This window comes from Micromys minutus (genome assembly GCF_963924665.1).
Source record: "Micromys minutus genome assembly, chromosome: 3".
NCBI classification, from domain to species: Eukaryota; Metazoa; Chordata; class Mammalia; order Rodentia; family Muridae; genus Micromys; species Micromys minutus.
Window position 1 is genome coordinate 53344093 of NC_137972.1, and position 18320 is coordinate 53362412.

General features: G+C 43.3%; 1 protein-coding gene across 3 annotated transcripts in view; it reads right to left on the reverse strand.

Annotated features, from left to right (window-relative positions):
• Positions 1-8339, reverse strand: part of NR2C2 (nuclear receptor subfamily 2 group C member 2) — a 49433-nt gene extending 41094 nt beyond the window's left edge. The window contains exon 1 of one of the 3 annotated variants that reach the window (XM_080914388.1): positions 8046-8339. The gene's annotated coding sequence lies outside the window, so the exon portion shown is untranslated. Of the gene's footprint in view, positions 1-5343; positions 5370-8045 lie in introns of those variants that run through there. The other 2 variants (XM_080914389.1, XM_080914387.1) reach the window with 2 other exon arrangements.
• Between the last annotated feature and the right edge of the window lie 9981 nt (positions 8340-18320).

Genomic DNA, 18320 nt, shown 5'->3' on the forward strand with positions numbered 1-18320 from the left:
ACTCAGCAATAGAGAAATTGTCTTCAGTAACTGGAGTCTAGGAACCTAATTCCTTCCATGATCTAGTGATCCAAATCACTGGTACTTATGCACTGCCTTCTTGAACAACTTAACAGTATTCAAAGTGCCTATTGTCCTGAAAGTCTCCCTGGTTGTGAGGCTCAGGCACTAAGCTGATCTCTCTAATGCTAACCACATCAGACTGTCAAAACTAAGCATAAAATGGTTATATTGAACCTGGAACTCAGAATATATTACAGCTACTATTTGTTGAAGGTGCTGCTTTTACCTTCTAAAAAAACAAAAACATGAAGGCAGAAATTAAAGCTGTGAAACTAAAGTTGTATGTTGTATAAACAACCACAGACCAACTATAATTCACAATGTTAAGCTGCAAGCTGGGCAAAACAAAAGGGCTGAATTAGGGTATAATCTGAAATAATTAAAAATAAATCAAGTTTAGGCAGTGGTGGCCTACACCTTTAACCCAGCACTCAGGAGGCAGAGGCAGGTGGATCTGAGTTTGAGGCCAGCCTAGTCTAAAGAGTAAGTTCTGTAACAGCCAAGGCTACACATAGAAACCCTGTCTTAGGAAGTAAAAAGGAAAAAAAGGGCAGGGGAGGGATCAAGGTCATGTGTAGTGAGCATGCCTTTTTGATCCCAAGTGTAAGATTTAGAAATTTTCAATTGTTTGAATTAGTTATTAAATGTTCTAGCCTATGAATGAAAGAAATAAATAGGGGCTGGAGAGATGGCTCAGCAGTTCGGAGCACTAACTGCTGTTCCAGAGGTCCTGTGTTCAATTCCCAGCAACCACATGGTAGCTCACAACCATCTGCAATGGGATCTGATGCCCTCTTCTGGTGTGTCTGAAGACAGCAACAGTGTACTCAAATATAAAATAAATGTGTATTTTTAAAAAAAGGAAAAAGGTTAAAAAATAAGTAACTGATACCCTGTTACTGTTTAAAACTAGTCTGTTCTAGTAAGTTCCAGGATTAGGGTTAAGAGAACCTAACCCCAAAAAAAGCAGTATTGAACGATCATTTGAAAAATATCAACTGGCCTTCCTGATGGCACACACCTTTAATCTCAGCATTTAGGAGGTAAACCAGTGTCTGTGAATTCAAGGCCAGTTGATCTACATAGCAAGACCCTGTCTTTTAAAAAAGATACTACTGGATAGAATTTCATTTTAAGTATATTCTGTTAGAAACCTTTTTTTTTTACATTTTAAAATTTTATTTATTCTCTTATATATTTCTTCCCATCCACAGTTTCACTCCTCCCTTTCCAGTCTCCCCCTCACACCTCTAACCTCATACCTCCTCCATTTCCCTTCAGATTAAGGATAGGCCTTTCAGGTGTATCAACCAAACATGGCCTATCAAGTTACAATAAGACTAGGCACTTCCTCTCATATTAAGGCTGGATAAGACAACCCAGTAAGAGGAAAAGAGTCCCCAAAACAGGAAAAAGGAATCAAAGACAGCCCCCACTCCCACTGTTAGGAGTCCCACAAGAAGACCAAGCTACACAACTGTAACATATGTGCAGAGGGCCTAGGTCAGACCCATGTAGGAACCTATTTATATACATAGAAAAATAAAAATTTAAATGACATAAAATAAGAAACTTGAAGACACAGATTAGATGTCAAATTAGGATTTGGAGTTAGAGGCTGGAGAGATGGCTCAGAGGTTAAGAGCACTCACTGACTACTCTTCTAGAGGTCCTGAGTTCAATTTCCAGCAACCACATGGTGGCTCACAACCATCTGTAATAGGATCAAATGATCTATCCTGCTGTGTCTGAAGACAGCAACACTGTACTCATATACATGGAAGGAAGGAAGGAAGGAAGGAAGGAAGGAAGGAAGGAAGGAAGGAAGAAAGGATTTAGAGTTAGGACATGAAAAAAAATCAAAGTTTAATACAAAGGTTCTTCAGTAGAAAACAAGTTCTTTAGATGCCTCTAAGGCCAAGCTTAAATCTACAACCAGTTATCGAAATCCTGAAGCTTTTAAGACTTCAAATGATCACTTAGCTTCTGGGTCACATGATTTCCTACCCATCATGTCCACCCAAAGACTAGTTTCTTCTTCCAGTAAGAAAAAGGAGGAATAAATAGCATTCCTGAGGGAGATGGGAGAGCAAGGAATAGAGAGCACAGAAAAGCAGCGGCATTCACAGCCATGTTGTTCCTATGCTACTGCAGAACTGCTACAGGTTTGTGTATGTGGAGACTGCTCCTAACATTTTCACACTGTGGATGACTTCCTCATCCTACCAACAACTTAAGTGTAATAATGGTGATGTTGATTCTGTTTCTGTTAGAATGAGCTAGGGGTAGACAACTGGAAAGGACGACAGACTTCTGGGCACCAATGACATATTTCTGTCAAACTAGTTATGTTTTGATCCTCAGCACACCTGAGTATGATGTCCAAGCTCCAACAAGGAAATCAGAAGAACAGACACACAAAGAATCATGTTTAAAGTGATCCAGCTGCTAATGAAGTACTAGTATCCCAACTCATACCACTCTGACTTTAAAACTTACACTATTATCTCTAGATACTATACTTCAAAATAACTTCCCAAGAAAAACAAAACAAAACAAAAAAAAAAAAAATCAAAGAAGAAAACCAGCAGCAGGGTATCAGTTACTTATCTCTTTCATCATAGGCTAGAACATTTAATAACTAATTAAATAACTGCCAATTTCTATGCTACATACTTCAGTACTACTTACTGTCAGAAATTTATAAACTAGCTCTACTACAATATTTTAGGAATTCAAAAATACTTTAATATTTTAGCTATACAATAATTATACTGATCAGAATTGTTAAGATGAAAATAAGTGAAGATACTTTTTAACATCTTTGTTCCTGTTGTTGTTGGTTTTTCTGTGTAGCCTGGCTGTCCTGAAACTGTAGACCAGGCTGGCCTCAGACTCAAATCCCAAATTCTGGGATTAAGGGCATGCACCACCACTACCTGGCAATTTTTAACACTTTTAAGTAATAATTTTACTGAACTACAACACATAAATACAAAAGTACTCAAACTTAACATTATGATAACTGTCTACTAACAGAATATATATTCACACCAGAAAACAACAGTACCAACAGCCTGAAGTCACTGATGCACCTCCCCTGTTATCATTAGCTTTCCTTTATTTTCCTAATATCTATCTATTTTCAAAGATGATTTTTTTGCTTGTTTTTTAACTATGTGTAATATGCTTTTTAGTTTTTGCTTTTCTGAGATAGGATTTCACCGTGTAGCTTAGGTTGGCCTCAAACCTGCCATCTTCCCACCTCACAGCTAAAGTAGGCCCATCATTCTGTAATCTTTAGATTTTAGTGTCTCTTACTTTGTTGCCAACTATAATAAGTAGTACTAATTGTCTGATCACTAACTTTCATTCATTCACCCTCCTGTCACACACTAGAAGATGCAGAGCTAGGATCACATATGCACTACCACACCTGGTTCAATCAATGTAAGGGGGTATCTTACATTTCTCTTGAAAAACAATTATAATAATCTCATTTCTTAAAATTGTACTAAGTCAATACATATATTCTAGTCACCAGCCTGTTCAGCTGAGGACCACTTGTGACATCTGCTTTTCACCTTGGTAAAACAATAGTTACTAGGCATTCACTTTATCAATCTAGTAAAACTTGTGTTACTGCAGAATAGAGGTGTGGGAGAGAGGACCATGAGCAATATAAATGTCATTTCTGACATGTTCTACTAATACACAATCAGAGTCACTGTAGATAAGACCAAGGGAAAGTGCATACTGAAGCATTCCAGAACTGAGCAATTTCTCAAGAGGCATCCAATCAGTCAGTGCTAGAATGTAAAAGGCACCTATAAGTAGCTTGGTAGGAACCTTTTTTAGCCCCTGCATAGCTGTTTCTTACTACATAGAGCAGTAAAGGTAAACGAGGAAGGTTCCTGGAGAGCTCACCTTTGAGTCCAGTCCCACCAGCCTCATTTCTCTTTAGAGCTGCCCCTTTGCTCCAGACCAAGCACATTCTTCCACACCTTCCATGAATGCAAACTGGAGAAAATTATAATCTTGCAATAAAATTCCTCTGTTTAAATTCTAACATTTCCAAAAAACCTTTGGGGTTGTCATCAGTGAATACACCTCCTATTAAAGGATTTTAAGTCTTTCATTATTACGGAGGAGATACTTTTTATTGTCTGTAAGTCATACTTTGCTCTGAAACTGAATTTCATTAACATATGCTTTCTAAAATCCAAGACTGCTTAATCAAGTCCAGTTAAAAGTGTGCACTAACTTATTAATTTTCTGTCCTTAGCATTTTACTTCTCATCTCTTCAAGAAGCCCAGATGCCAGGGTGTGAACCTGGCTAAACTATCACTAAACAAATGTCCATGCCAATGTCCTGAGTTAGGCTTCAGTACCCCCTATACACACCTCCTCATCACTGTGAGCTGTGCCAGTTAAAAGTGTTCCCTGGCTGTCATGCATTTGTAGAAAGCTCTTTCTGTTTCCAACACTAGGTTTTCAGAAATGAGGAGTTTCCTAGCTACCAGAGTTCACGGAAAGTGTCAAAGGTTATGGGGAAGGAACAAGATAGCAAAGAATGACAGAGAATGTCAGCCTTTTGGCAAGTTAAACTTCCAAAGACAAAAAAAAAAAAAAAAAAAAAAAGAAAAGAAAAGAAAAGAAAAAAAAACATCTTCTATAGTGTGTGACAGAAATATGGATTTCAGATGACAATCACACACAGAAAGTCATATAGTAACATATACCTTTGATCCCAGCACTCAAGAGGCACAGGCAAATGAATCTCTGAGAGTTCCAGGCTACCCAGGGCTACATAATGAGGCCCTGTCTCAAAAAATAAAGCAGCTTTTCATAGTCAGTAATAAAGCGACACACACTAAAATGGAAGGAATTTGTATCAGGCGAGAGGCTGACTTCGGTGAGCTTCAGGGCCATTTCCTACTCCATTTTTCAATACAGGGTTTCAAGCCTGGAACTCATTATGTGACCCAAACTAGCTTCAGTCCCCTTGAGATGCAAAGTTCCCTTCATAGATGATCCCTATTGGTGTCCACTCTGATACTTCAAACCTTTGGAGTAAATGACACACAGGAGAACTCAAAAGGCAAATACCCAAATGTGAACCTTAGTATGTGGAGCCACTCAAGCAAAATGCAGGCCATCTCACCAACCTCACATGGTCTGCAGTTACTAGGGCAACTCCTCACCCACTACCTTCCATCTTTGTGTTGCCTCCCCTTTTCCCAGTTTATAAATGTATAAACCTCAAAAAGACTACTTACTGAAGATTCTGGAACCAGGTTTTTCTGAGTCCACGACCCAAAATCCTTCTACCACACCAGGTCATTTGGTTCCTTGTATTAAAAACTTCTCCACCTAGGCATGGTAGCACAGCCAATTTAAAGTCTCAGCTGCTCAGAAGCTAACAGAGGAGGATCACTAAGGGCCAGGGTTAAAAGGCCAACCTAGGCAACATCTCAAAACAAAACAACAGAACTAAACAAAAACAACAACAAAAAAAATCTCCAAACTTTCCAGAACTCCTCTTGTAAAGAGAAGAGACTGTTGACACAGATCCTACTCGGCCTCTTGTATGTGGTAAATCAAAGTCTTAAGCCACTACCATACCTGGATGGGTCTCTTCTTAAAAGTGTGATTAACTACAAACTGACAAGGAGTTAGATACAAAGTAACTGAAGAAAACTTCAGTTGTATATTGATAGCTGTGTCTCCTATTAGAATGCCCCTTTGTGGTTAAACAGCCTTGAAGGCTATTCTTGCTGTTAAAAGAAACTAAGGTAACATGTTTCTTACCCATGTGCCTGAAAGAAGGGTCTGCATCCTTAAAAGATCTGATATTATTACAGTATCAATTGCATTGTAATTTTAAAATCTCCAGCTTTTGGAAAGAGAAAATCCAAAAAAGGAAGAGCCACCATGCTTTGGGGAGTCACTTTATTCCGTGAACATTCTATCCTCAAACATCCAGGAAAACCTTAAAATTCACAATGTAGAATCCACTAGGCTGTCAATCACTTTAGGACAGCTTAGTCCAATCTCTTTTTGGAAATGTTTGCTTGGCTTAATTTATACTGTCTCTTGAAATATCCAAAGAAAGAATTAAAACGGTGACTGCTAATATTATTAAAAAGATAGCTTAATTTCAAATATTTCATTTTGGGTTCCAGATCTTATAGCCCAGGCTGGCCTTAAAACTCTTATGTAGCCAAAGATGACACTGAAACTTCTGATCCTGCCTCCAGCTCCCCAGTACTGGGATTACTGATATGCACCACTACCTGAGTTTATGCAGTGCTAGGGATGAAGCTTGAGGCTTCCTACATGTTATATACACAAATATTTTAGTTACCAGACTTTCCAACGGAAGCTGACATTTTTTTTTAAATTTGCTTTTCACTTTGATAAACAAATGAGATTTCCAGTAACTTCATAGCATCAATCAATTTTCTCTTTGAAAAATAAATGTTAAAAGAATGTCTACTGAAGTCCAATTCAAATTCCCTGCTTAGTATAATGGACATTTTCTTGCTGGTCATGCTACCCCAACAGCCAATTAAATATGCAGCACTTCGTTATCATTAACAAGTTATTCAACAAGTGTGGGCAAGCCTTCCTTTCCCGTCTTCAAGCTTGCTATCCAGAACCCAGCTCTTTTCCTGAAATCTATTCAAACATCACATTCTCAGTGAAGCCTGACTTCCTCGTCATCCAATCTAAATTAATGCCCTCACAATTCCTTCAGCAGCACATCATCCAGTTTCTTCCCTGTAGCTGACCATTCTGAGCCTTTGTGTGCCTTCAGCATCCAAAACCCTGGGGGAGAATGTCTCCTTTACCAGGTCAGTTTAATCTCTGGAAGTATTCCTAGGGCCTAAAACTATGCACATCTGTGTTTAATGAACGAAGGAAAGGGAACCAACTCATAAAATTTCCACTCCTGTTGGTTCCTTATCATATTTTTCCAAATCACCATTTTGGGACTAGGGATGTTACTCAATGGCCCAAAAAACCAAACAAAAAACTACAACAAACTAACACCACCATTTGCAAATTACTTTGAGGCTCGCAGAGTAGCTTGGACTCCATTTTCAGAAAATAATCCCTCAAACAATGCTGAGGAGAGAGGCGCGGCTTGGCAAGAACGCCTGGTGTCCCAATTTCATTAACTGAAATTGAGCCCGCGAGAGGGACTCCGTCCAGAGTCGTGAGGAAAACGCGAACCCCGAAGAGCCTCCGTGTGCCGACGAGCTCTTCCCTCCAGGTCGCGCCATGGGTTCAAAAAGCATCATCAGCTTCCCAGCCCTAGACCCACCGAGTTCCTCAGAGGCTGGCCCGCCCGGCTTCACACCCCCGCACTATCAGCCCCCGGGACCTCCCTCTCCCACCTGAACCAACCAGCACAGCCCCCGGGGGCGGCGCCGCAGGCCGTGGCCCTCCTATACGGGGGACGATTGGCCAGCCTGGCCGTCACTCAAGAGGTCGTGCCCTGCCCACGCCTCCCTCCCTCCCTCCCTTCCATCCTCCTAGTCCGGAAAAACGGCGGTTGGTCCAGGGTGTCAGCCAACGGCAGGCGGGGAGTGCTGGGGTGAGGAGCGGGGAACACAGGAAGAAGCGAGAAGGCCAGGCGCGCGCGGAGGGGAGCCTGGCCGGCCGGCGCCGCGGGAACAAGATGGCGGCGCTGGCGGAGGGCCAGGCGTGAGGCGGGGCCGCGGACATTCCCCCTCCGCCCCCGCGGCGCGCGGCCGGCCGGGTCAAGACAGCGGCTTGCCGGGCTCGGCCACGGGCGGGGAGGGGAGTGGAAGAGAGGGGAGGGGAGGGCGCGGCCCGGCCCACTATGCAAAGCGCCCGCTGCCGCCGCCACCGCCCCGTGGCAAAGGTAAAAGGCCGCGTTCAGCCTCCGCGGCCTCCATGGCGGCGCAGGCCTGCTCTCCGCTGCGCCGCGGCTTGCCGGGCTTGCTCTTACCTCAGGGTTGGGCGCCACAACAACCGCGGAGCAGGTCCCGTGTCTGCGGCGGGCGCCCCCGGTACGGAGGGCAGGGCGCGGACCGGGCGTGCGCCGGAGGGCAGGAGCCCGGGGGCTCGAGCGGCCGGGACGCCGCGGCGGGCCGGTGCGGAGCGGGGCGGCGGGCCGGGCCCTGGCGCCGCCGGGGTCGCGGAGGGACCGCGCTTTGTTATTGTTTTTGTCAGTGAAAGGTCAGAGTTCGTGACCCCGGTGCCGCTGCCGCCGCCGCCCGCGCGCTGGGAGGAGGAGGGCGAATGTTCCTCTTCCTCTTCCCGGCGCCAGCCTCACCGCGGCGGCGGGGGGCGGGCGAGCACGCGATTGGCTGAGCGCGCGCGCGCACCGGAACGCCGCCGCTGCCGCCGGAGCTGAGGCCCGCAGGCCTGGGCCGGGCAGGTGCCGCAGATCCCGTAGGCTCCGCTTGACTGAAGAAGCGGGCTCTGGACTGGCACGGCGCCGGCAAGTTGCTAGTGAGCGGTCTCCTGGGAGTGCACTGAGCTCCCGGTACCTTCCTCGGGATGGGTGGTAGCTTTGTTTTAAAGCTCCGAGAATGTGCCTGCTTTTGGCCAGACCAGGCAAGTGTGCATATGCCCCAGGCCCATTTTTAAAATAGCTGCTCAACCTTGGAGCCCAGACTTGTGCATTCCCATGCCCCTCCCCTTCTCAATTACAGAAAATCAACCTTGGCACGCACTTACTGCATTCTGGAAAGCCTCTGCCCCCAAGATCTCACAACTTCTGGTTATACTTCTCCAGTTAGTTTTGATTGGGCTTGGGAAGGTGCCGCCGTTCCCTCTCGGTGCCTGCCTGCAGTGTTCAGCCACTCCCCTTTGATCACCGTGCTGTGTACATTGGAGATACTCTCCCATCTAATTACACACACACCTCTTGCTCATTAGAAGTAAAAAGGCTTCAAGATTTTTTGCAGTAGACATTTAGGCTTTCAGTAGGGTGACTCCAACTCTGCCCATAATCTTAATCAATTTTTTGTCTGGGGGCAAGTATTTTAAACACGGTCTCCTTCCTGTCGCCCGAGAAAGGGGGAATGTATCTCAGTGCCCTACAGTCCCTGTAGCTGAAAGGAGCCTCCACAAGATCTGGTATAATGGCAAGGAAGTTTTCCTCATTTATAGGATGTGTGTTCCAGAAAGCTCAGTAGCATGCCTAAGGTAGCCCATATGTAAGTCCTTTGAATATAAAATCCTTGTAAACATGGAATGCGCTGTTATGTACTTTTCCAAGAATTTAAGTTTGTAATGCTAAATAATACAGTGCAAAAATTCACATTAGGTGGGGTTTTTAGAGGAACAATACAATTGTACCAGGTTTAAAAATAAATCATAATGAATGCACTTATCTTGGTTTATAGTTTTCTTTTTCTTCAATTAATATTCTAGCTATGCAAATGAACCATTCCTAAGCTTCCACTTTGAAACTGGAGCCTGCTTTTAAGTAACCACAGTAAGCAAAACCGGAGCTCTTATCAGCCGTTTTGGAGCTACGGGTTGGTGAAGTTAGCCCGGCTTCTGTTTGACACATTTGCTGTAACCTTAAGTAGCTTTTCAGGCAAACTATCTAAAATTGTAGCAACCTTTCTATTGAAAATAACACATGAGCACACCTGCACAAGATACATTGTTAGCAGGTAACAGGTGTTTATGAGCTCGGGTTAGGAAGGCTTTGTAACACTTTAATACATTTTAGAGTCACACACAAAATGTAAGGTGAATTTTAATATATGGGTTATATACTTACCTGTGGGTTTCTCTTAGTAACACATTTGGATTTGTAGTGCTTTTACTTAGAAACAAAGTTTCACTATGTAGTTCTGGCTGGCCTGCTACTACTTTTTTTTTAATTAAAAAAAAAAAAGGTGTGATACAGGTCTTTAATCCCAACACTTGGGGGATAGAAGCAGACAGATCTCTTGAGTTCAAGGCCAAGCTGGTCTACATAGTTCCAGGACAGCCAGGGCTATGTAGAAACAGTTCACACAGATGTCCCAGTCCTGCCCCATAAGTACCAGAAAAAAGGTCTGCACCACCACTGCTTCATCTTCACAATACTTTGACGTTCATTACCTGCCTTTTATATGGTTTTCACTGTGATGCACTTCAGAATGGCCAGGCTGGTTTGTTCTGAACAGTGCCAGCTCACAGTGTCTGATAGGGTTGGCAACAACACTTCTTTTGAGCATCACAGATGACATGATATGTCCCAGGCTTATGTCTCATTGCCAAACTGTATAAGGTCAAACAATGTGGCCCAAGTTAGCCAGGCATGGTATCCTACACCTTTGATCCTACACTCAGGAGGTAGAGGCAGGCAGATCTTTGTGAGTTCAAAGCCAGCTTGCTCTACAAAGTAAAATCTAGGACTGCTACAAAGAAAACCACTGCCTAGAAAGGACAAACAAAATGTCCCAAGCTGGACTCAAAACTTACTGTGTAAGCATAACTTTGAACTTCTGATCATCCATCTCTGAAATACAGGAATGCACCACCACGTCCAGGTTAGGTGCTGCTTGGGATGTGTCCTAGGGTCTCTTACTGGGGTAAAATGCCAAATACCAAAAACAGCTTGGTTAGAAAAGGTTTTATTTTGCTTATACTTCTATATCACAGCTCCTCATCAGAGATGATAAACAGAACTGGTAGCAGGAGCTGATGCAAAACCCATGGAGGAGTGCTGTTTACTGGTTTGTTTCCTTATGGCTTGCTCAGCCTGCTTTCTAACAGAACCTAGGGCCACCAGCATAGAGGTGGCACCACCCCAGTGGGCTCTGCCCTCCCCCATCATTCACTAATTAAGAAAGTGCCCCACAGCACAATATTATGGAGGCATTTTCTCAAGTGAGGTCCCTTCCTCTCAGATGACTCTAGTTTGTGTCAAGCTGACATAAAAACTAACCAGAACATGAAGTGGAAACTTCTGGGTTTTGTTTAGGTTTTTGTTTGTTTGTTGTTGTTGTTGTTGGTGTTTTTTTTTTTTTTTTTTTTTGAAAGTCAGTTATGCCAAATGCTGTTTTGCTGGAGCACACTGGTAAAGGATGTTTTGTTGAGGTAAACACCAATAAAAGCATGTTTTGCTATAGCAGGCTTATGAAAGGACACATGATGGAGGAATGTAAATATGACCACAGTGGGAGATCCAGCATTGGTTTGCTTTGCTCTGCCTCACTATTCTTAGCTCAGAACACACTTTAAATTGGTCCACTTTACATTATATTGCTGAGCTCTGCTTGTAATGCCATAGAGAGAAACTTGCCAAAGAACTTATGAGGTTCCTGTGGTTTCTTGGCTCTTTCTCGACCTTGGGCCACTTGGCGAGCCTTGTGGTTTCTTCTGGATTGAACTGCCCTTGCTCGTTCATGTATGGTGTCTACCAAGTGGACTGGACTGCAGCTGCTGACGCATATTTGGTGTTTGCTACTGGACTGAACTGCTGATATCCTGACAAGGAAGATTTGACTTGCCCCCCAAAGAACTGTTTCCAAACAGTTGTACCTCCTCCATGTCCTAATAACCTTTCTTTTCCACTACTTGTGGTGGGTAGTGGGCGAGAGGGAGATTGAACCCTTATTAAAGTAGGTTGGAAAAAATTTATGTCTATAGGAACAAAATGCAATCCAGGGCTTAATGCACACTAGGCAAGCACCCTTCCAATTGAGCTAATTCCTCAACCAAAAACAAAATTGTTTAACCTTTTGAAATGTAGTTTTAGAAGACTTCACTTTTTATATTCTGACCATTTCAGTAGGTTGTTCTGTCACAAGGACTGGGGCTCTGAGAGTGATCTGTGAGACTTCACACCCTTGAATGAAGGTTATCTGAGAATCTGTCTACACAGTGGGCCCTGGAGAGATAGGTGTCCTCTGTCCCATTTCTCAGCCATGATGGTATAATGTGAATATAGAGGCTTTCCAACAGCAGTGTGTGACACAACCTCCAAACTGTCCCATCTTTACCAAAAACCTCAATGAAGCACAGTTCAGCAATGCTCCTGAGCTGGGATGTGGCCTGGATATTCTGGTTCCCTGCACTGGGCTCTATGGGTGAGTGACTCTGACTCAGATCCCCTGAGTGAGTGGTCTTTTTTCTTTTTCTTTTTCTTTTTTTAAGATTTACGTACTTATTTTATGTGTATGAGTACACTGTAGCTGACTTCAGACAAACCAGAAGAGGGCATCGGATCCCCATTACAGATGATTGTGAGCCACCGTGTAGTTGCTGGGAATTGAGCACAGGACCTCTGGAAGAGCAGTCAGTGCTCTTAACCACTGAGCCATCTCTCCAGCCCCCGAGTGGTCTTCTATCATGGCACCAGTATAATTTGTGGTCAGCAATTGACTCATCTGTAGCTTTAAGAGCAGGAAATATAACTGGTGTTTCATCTTTGGGCCTAACATGGAATAAACACTTTCACCATCCAATGTAATTTTACGCCTACATCTAAATGAAAATCCTGACTGAGTGTCAATTAAGTCACCGTTAAGGAGCAGACATTGCTTTTCACATACCACTTTTGTGATAGTATAAGCATCAGTTGCAGGCCACAGTGCAGCTGAGTGACAGGGAGCTTACCTATCAAGTAAAGGGTCCCAGGTTCTGTCCCCAGCATTGCAGGAATAACATGCCTCACCCCCTTTTTGGTAACATAAAGCTGGTAGTGTCTGTATTTTCTTAGTGGAAAGGCTTAATAATTACCTTTCATAAGTATGTAGAAATGTTGGTTGTTCTTTAATGGCTTATGCTTTATTACTATGTGGTAATCATTTCATCAGACTTCACTTCATGTTGTTTGTATAATTACTACATGCTTGCAAATATAAGCATGAAGCTCTTGTAGCTGTCTTTAGGCTATGGTTAAGAAAGTAGAATTAGAACAGTCTGTATAGTAGATTGCATGTTCCCAGTATGTTTACCCTGCTTCATCTTAAAACAGTCTTGTGAAGTAGATAATACTGTCCTGTTTTTACAGCTGGAGAGGCCAAGGCCCAACACAGGGAGGATGACTTCCCCAAACCACGTGTTGGCAAATAGAACACATACTGATAGTTGTTTCTGCCCTTGAGGACTCTGAGAAAACTGTCCCCACCTTCATGTTTCTGTCAGAGTCAACCTCTGTCAAGGATACTTGGGGATATCACAACTTCAGTTAAGAAAACTGCTGTCCCTAGGTGAGTTGGTGGCTCTGGAATACAGGGGTATAGAAGTTTAGCCCCTCAAGAACTGCCTTGACCTGAGATTCCCAGGCCTTGGGGCATGGAGCGGGCAGGATTTCAAGTTGCTTTTGGCTCAGATACCTTAAAGCCACAGAGCTTGTTTTGGAAAAGGCATGAATCTTGAGATGCTAATGGAAAAATAGATAATATTCTCAGAAAGACATACCTGCCTGTGATCCCTAGTTCTCAAGTTGAGGGTGGTTGTGAAGTGTCTTTGCTTTCTTAAATGTTGGAACTCAAGAAGGGGTGAGGGTGGAGTGGAGTAGCCCTCTAGGAGTGGAGTATCCCTCTAGGAGTGGAGTATCCCTCTAGGAGTGGAGTATCCCTCTAGGAGTGGAGTATCCCTCTAGGAGTGGAGTATCCCTCTAGGAGTGGAGTATCCCTCTAGCAGCTAAGCTTTAGTGGAGCGTGAGGCATCTCAGCTCCCAGTCAGTCCTTGTCCTCGGCCTTTTGGTTTTTTATTTCCACATAGGAAAAAGTTTTTTGGAGGCTGGTGAGATGGCTTAGAGGTTTAAGAGCCCTGATTGCTCTGCCAGAGGTCCCAAGTTCAGTTCCCAGCAACTACATGGTAGCTTACAACCATCTGTAATAGGAATCCAATGCCCTCTTCTAGTGTGTCTGAAGACAGCTACAGTGTACTTCCATACATGGAATAAATAAATCTTATTTAAATAGAAGAAAAATTGCTGCTTAGTGGAAGTACAGTTGCTTGTCTGTGTCATAAAGGACAGGGATCTACACCACCTTATAGAATTTAAGGTAATACTATCTTTGGGCCCATCCTGGACCTACAGTAGGCCTGTGCCTCAATTTTGAGCCTCTCCACAGGCAGTGTCCTTTGTATCCCCACTGGTATCCCTCTCTGCATACACGGGTGATATTTCTCCCCAGTCAGCTGCTATGGAGTAAAGTGCTCTTTCAAAAAGAAAAAAAAAAAAAGAGTTGTTTTCTAAACTCCCCTCCTCTCATCTTCTGGGTTGTTTATTCATTGTCTTTTCTCTTTGGGAAGAGAGCCTAGAAATGCACATTTTCTGTCTCTTTTTATGCAACACCCAAAGTATGTAGCCTAGAAACCAATGTAGCCTTTCTAGAAAATTGCAATCTGGACCTCTAGAATCAGATATGTGATAGTCAGACCTGGAGTCACTTGTGTTTGGCTAATGCTGTCAGTATGAACACCTCCATGTGGCCTCTGCATGTGGCAGGCTCTATCATATACAGTGAACCCAGGGGGTGAGTGTAACAGAAAACAAAGTGAAAGCTTTATTCCCTATCACCTCCTATATTTGTTTCTCCCTGGGGCCATCACCAAGGTCTTTCCAGATTCAAGGAGGGATAGAATCACACCACACTGGGAGATAGCACTATAGTAGTCAGGGTTCTCTAAGGACTCATAGAATGAATTTGTGTGGCATTTACTAGAGTGGCTTACAGGTCACGGTCTGAGTAGTCCAACAATGGCTGTCTTCCAACAAAAAGGCCAAGAATATAGTAGCTGTTGAGACTACAAGACTGGATATTTCTGCAGTCCTAACCTGGTGCTGGCATGTTGCAGTATATTTGATCACACTGCGAAACCCGACACTCTGTTATTTCCTGAAAATACTGTTTCTAGCTGTGCTGTGGCTCAGCCCTTAGCACACACCTTTAATTCCCCTTGCTGGAACACAGACATGTCCTTAGTACAAACCTTTAATCCCAACAATGAAGGTAAAATTAGTTTGTAAAAAGAAGCACCGATGTTTGAAAGTGATGTCTAATTGCTTGGCAGAAAAAGTGACAAATTGTAGATTTGACAGAATAGAGTATGCCCCAACTCTCAGGAGAAGAGAGAGGAAAAGAAAGCTGCTTAAGAGAGCAATACAGACAGAAAAAAAAAAAAAAAAAAAAAAAAAAAAAAAAAAGAGGCAGTTTTTACTGGAAGAGTTTTACAAAGACAGATTGAAGAGAGAACAAGCTAGACACTGGTAAAAACAGAATGAGCCTGAGAATAAGAAGGACCCAGAAGATTAGAATAATATTGCCAAAGTTAGTATGAGGCCAAATAGAGCAATTCAGGAGAAGCCGAGGCAAGTTAGATTAAACCAGTCAGTTTAGAGAGGAGTTTGAGCCAGAACAGCTGAGTTGAACCAGCCAGCCACAGAGCAATAAGAACTATGAAGGGGTGAGCTTATTCAACAGCAAGTGTCAGAGGCTGAAAATTGACCTAGATTAGATTGTATGGAGGCTAGAAACTTCCAGAACTAGGACTAGATTAGCAGGTAGAAGCAGAAAGCTTCTGAGATAACAATTACATCAGGCGAATAAAAGATACCTTTACACTTGGCATCCCAGAAGATTACTAGAGAGCTGCTGGTCTTCAGTCTATGCTGGAATCCTGGAGAGGTAGATTTTAATTCCAGTGAAGGAGTGTCTCAACAGCAGGACAGATAGACTTGTCAGGGAGAGTGAGGACAAACAGGCAAAAGGTAAAAGCTTCTTACTCTGTGTGTGGACTGCTGCCAGAAGGTGTGGCCTAGATTTAGGGTGGGTCTTCCAACCTCAAAGGATCTGACTAAGAGAGCCCCTCACAGGCATGCCCAGCTGGTTGGGTTTTAGTTGATTCCAGATGTAGTCAAGTTGAAAGCCAAGATCAGCCATCAGTACAGATCCAAGAGTGAAGAACTCTTAAGAAGGACCACAGTAAGCAACTGTGACAGAACCAATCACATGTTTAGTAGATCTTTAAACAGAAGAACACAATGGATTTTCCAAAATTCAGACCTTGTAAACTATCTGAAAGTTCCCATAGTCTAGTGACTGTAGAGTGACATCACCCTGACTGACCTGACTCCAGCCTGAGTGTCACTTTGGGGACCTCCCTCTACACTGCCCATTATTCCAAACTACCCCAGTTCCTGAACTTGCTAGGAACTCGTTGCTACTTGCTCTCCTCATCCTACTGTCTTCCCGTAGAACCTCTCCTGTACCCTTTCTATGTGAGGCAAGCCTTTGCTAGGCCCAGCCCCAGCTCCAAAGCTACCTGAAGATGCTCCTGGCTACCCCAGGCACCGTACAGTTACCTGTTCCCAGGATGACATCTCTGCTGCCCATGTCATGCTATGCCAGCTGGTAACCGTGTTCTGAGATCCTTGGATTCCTCGTGGCTTGGCATCCATAGAGCTCAGCACTCACTCAGCTTCATCCCGCAGCCAGCTGGAAGCTCCAGCACGCAGAAGCAAGGTTTATCACGCAAAGCCTGCTTTCCAGCTAACTGAACCTGGAACTGAATACCTGTTTCTTGATTCCACGTTTCAACATTAATTTTTCATTTGCCTGTGAATGTTGTTATTTTGGTATAAGTATTAGAAATGTCAGCATTTGTTACCCACTGTATACTAGAGTTTCAGTCAGTGAGGGTACTTTCTAGAATAACTGGGAATCGATGACCATTAGCTGAAGAGGATGCCCCCGGGTGATGGAAAGTCACCTGGCCATCTTATTAACAGAGTCACCAACACTAGTGGCAACATGAGAGTCAGCCCCAAGCCTGTTTGCTGAGGTCACTTGTGCCCACACTACCTTGCAAAGGAAAGTAATTGGAAGCACCTGTGTACATGGTAAACTGAGGTACTTGAAATGTATATCTCTATTTAGAGCTCCTGAATCAGGGGAACCCAGGACCTTGTGCACAATCGCAATGATTGAACCACGTCTCCATTCCTTTAAATATATATATTTATATTGAGACAGGATCTGTTTGTGGCGCCCAGGCTGACCTTCAACTTATGACCCTCCTACCTCAGCCTCCCAAGAGCTTGTGCACCTTTACAGCTGGATGAAAAAAATATTTTTTAAAAGGTCATCCTTCCCACCTCTCATTAGGACATAGGGAGTCTGTGTGTCTATGAGGGATGGGCTGTAGAAGGACACAGTAATAGCTCTGTCATTTTAAAAAAAGGAACATCTTTGTGGAGTGGGTGACAGGATGATATTTAAAAGAAATCAGTGTAATCATTTCAATGAAAACCAATTGTCATTTTCACCAGGCCCCACAAAATGAAGTCAAAGGCCATAGCAAGTAGCCATATACCTTTATTTCCTTAAGAGCTGTCTCATTTTATGCCTATGAAAACTGGCATAATTGCATGTTGGAATAATCAGGCCCTACACCTTAAGGCATGGCCAATTAGCATACAAAAATGTAAAGTCATTTGTTTAGGATAGCTCATTGCACATTGGTGGAACATAGTGCACATCAGCGCACACACTGGGCATGAAGGCCTCAGGCTAATTTACCCCTGTGTCCTGTACATTTTCTCTTACTTGGGAGAAGTCCAAGGGTCGCATACTTGTCTCACAGCCTTCACTTTACCCCAGGACAGAATGAGCATCTATTGATGAGTTATATCTCCAGCCCCCAAATGTGATATGCACAGTCCATACATACCAGTACATTTTACATCAGTTAGTATATCATAGCCAAAGCTCCTGGTACAGGCCTGTAATCTTAGCTACCTGGGAGGCTGAGGCAAAGGGATCACATAAGTTCAAGGCCAGATCCTTTTTCAAAAAACTGTCAGGAGGTGGCTGGGGAACTTGAGAGATAGGTACTAATGGAACACTTGCCTAATGTGCACAGGCCCTAGGTTCAATCCCTAACAACACACACATGAATACATGTGTATCTTACAAATATACATGTATTATACATATAATTGAAACAAAAACATGTTTTTGTTTACAAACATACATGTATTATACATATAATTGAAACAAAAATTCATAGATTAGTTCTAAAGGATGGTGAAATCACACAGCCATATTTTTTTCTTCAGAGGAAAAAATGAGCAAATGTATACACATGTGTATGCATATGTGCACATATGTGTCATATATGTGTGTCTGGTGTGAAAACATAGCACCCAGATGCAGCACCCTTGTTGACTTCTTCCTATGGTTTTACTCCATAACAGCTCCTCTCCTGCTCCTGTGGAGAGCCCATATTTTCTTTCTCCAGTGGTCCCCAGTAGTTA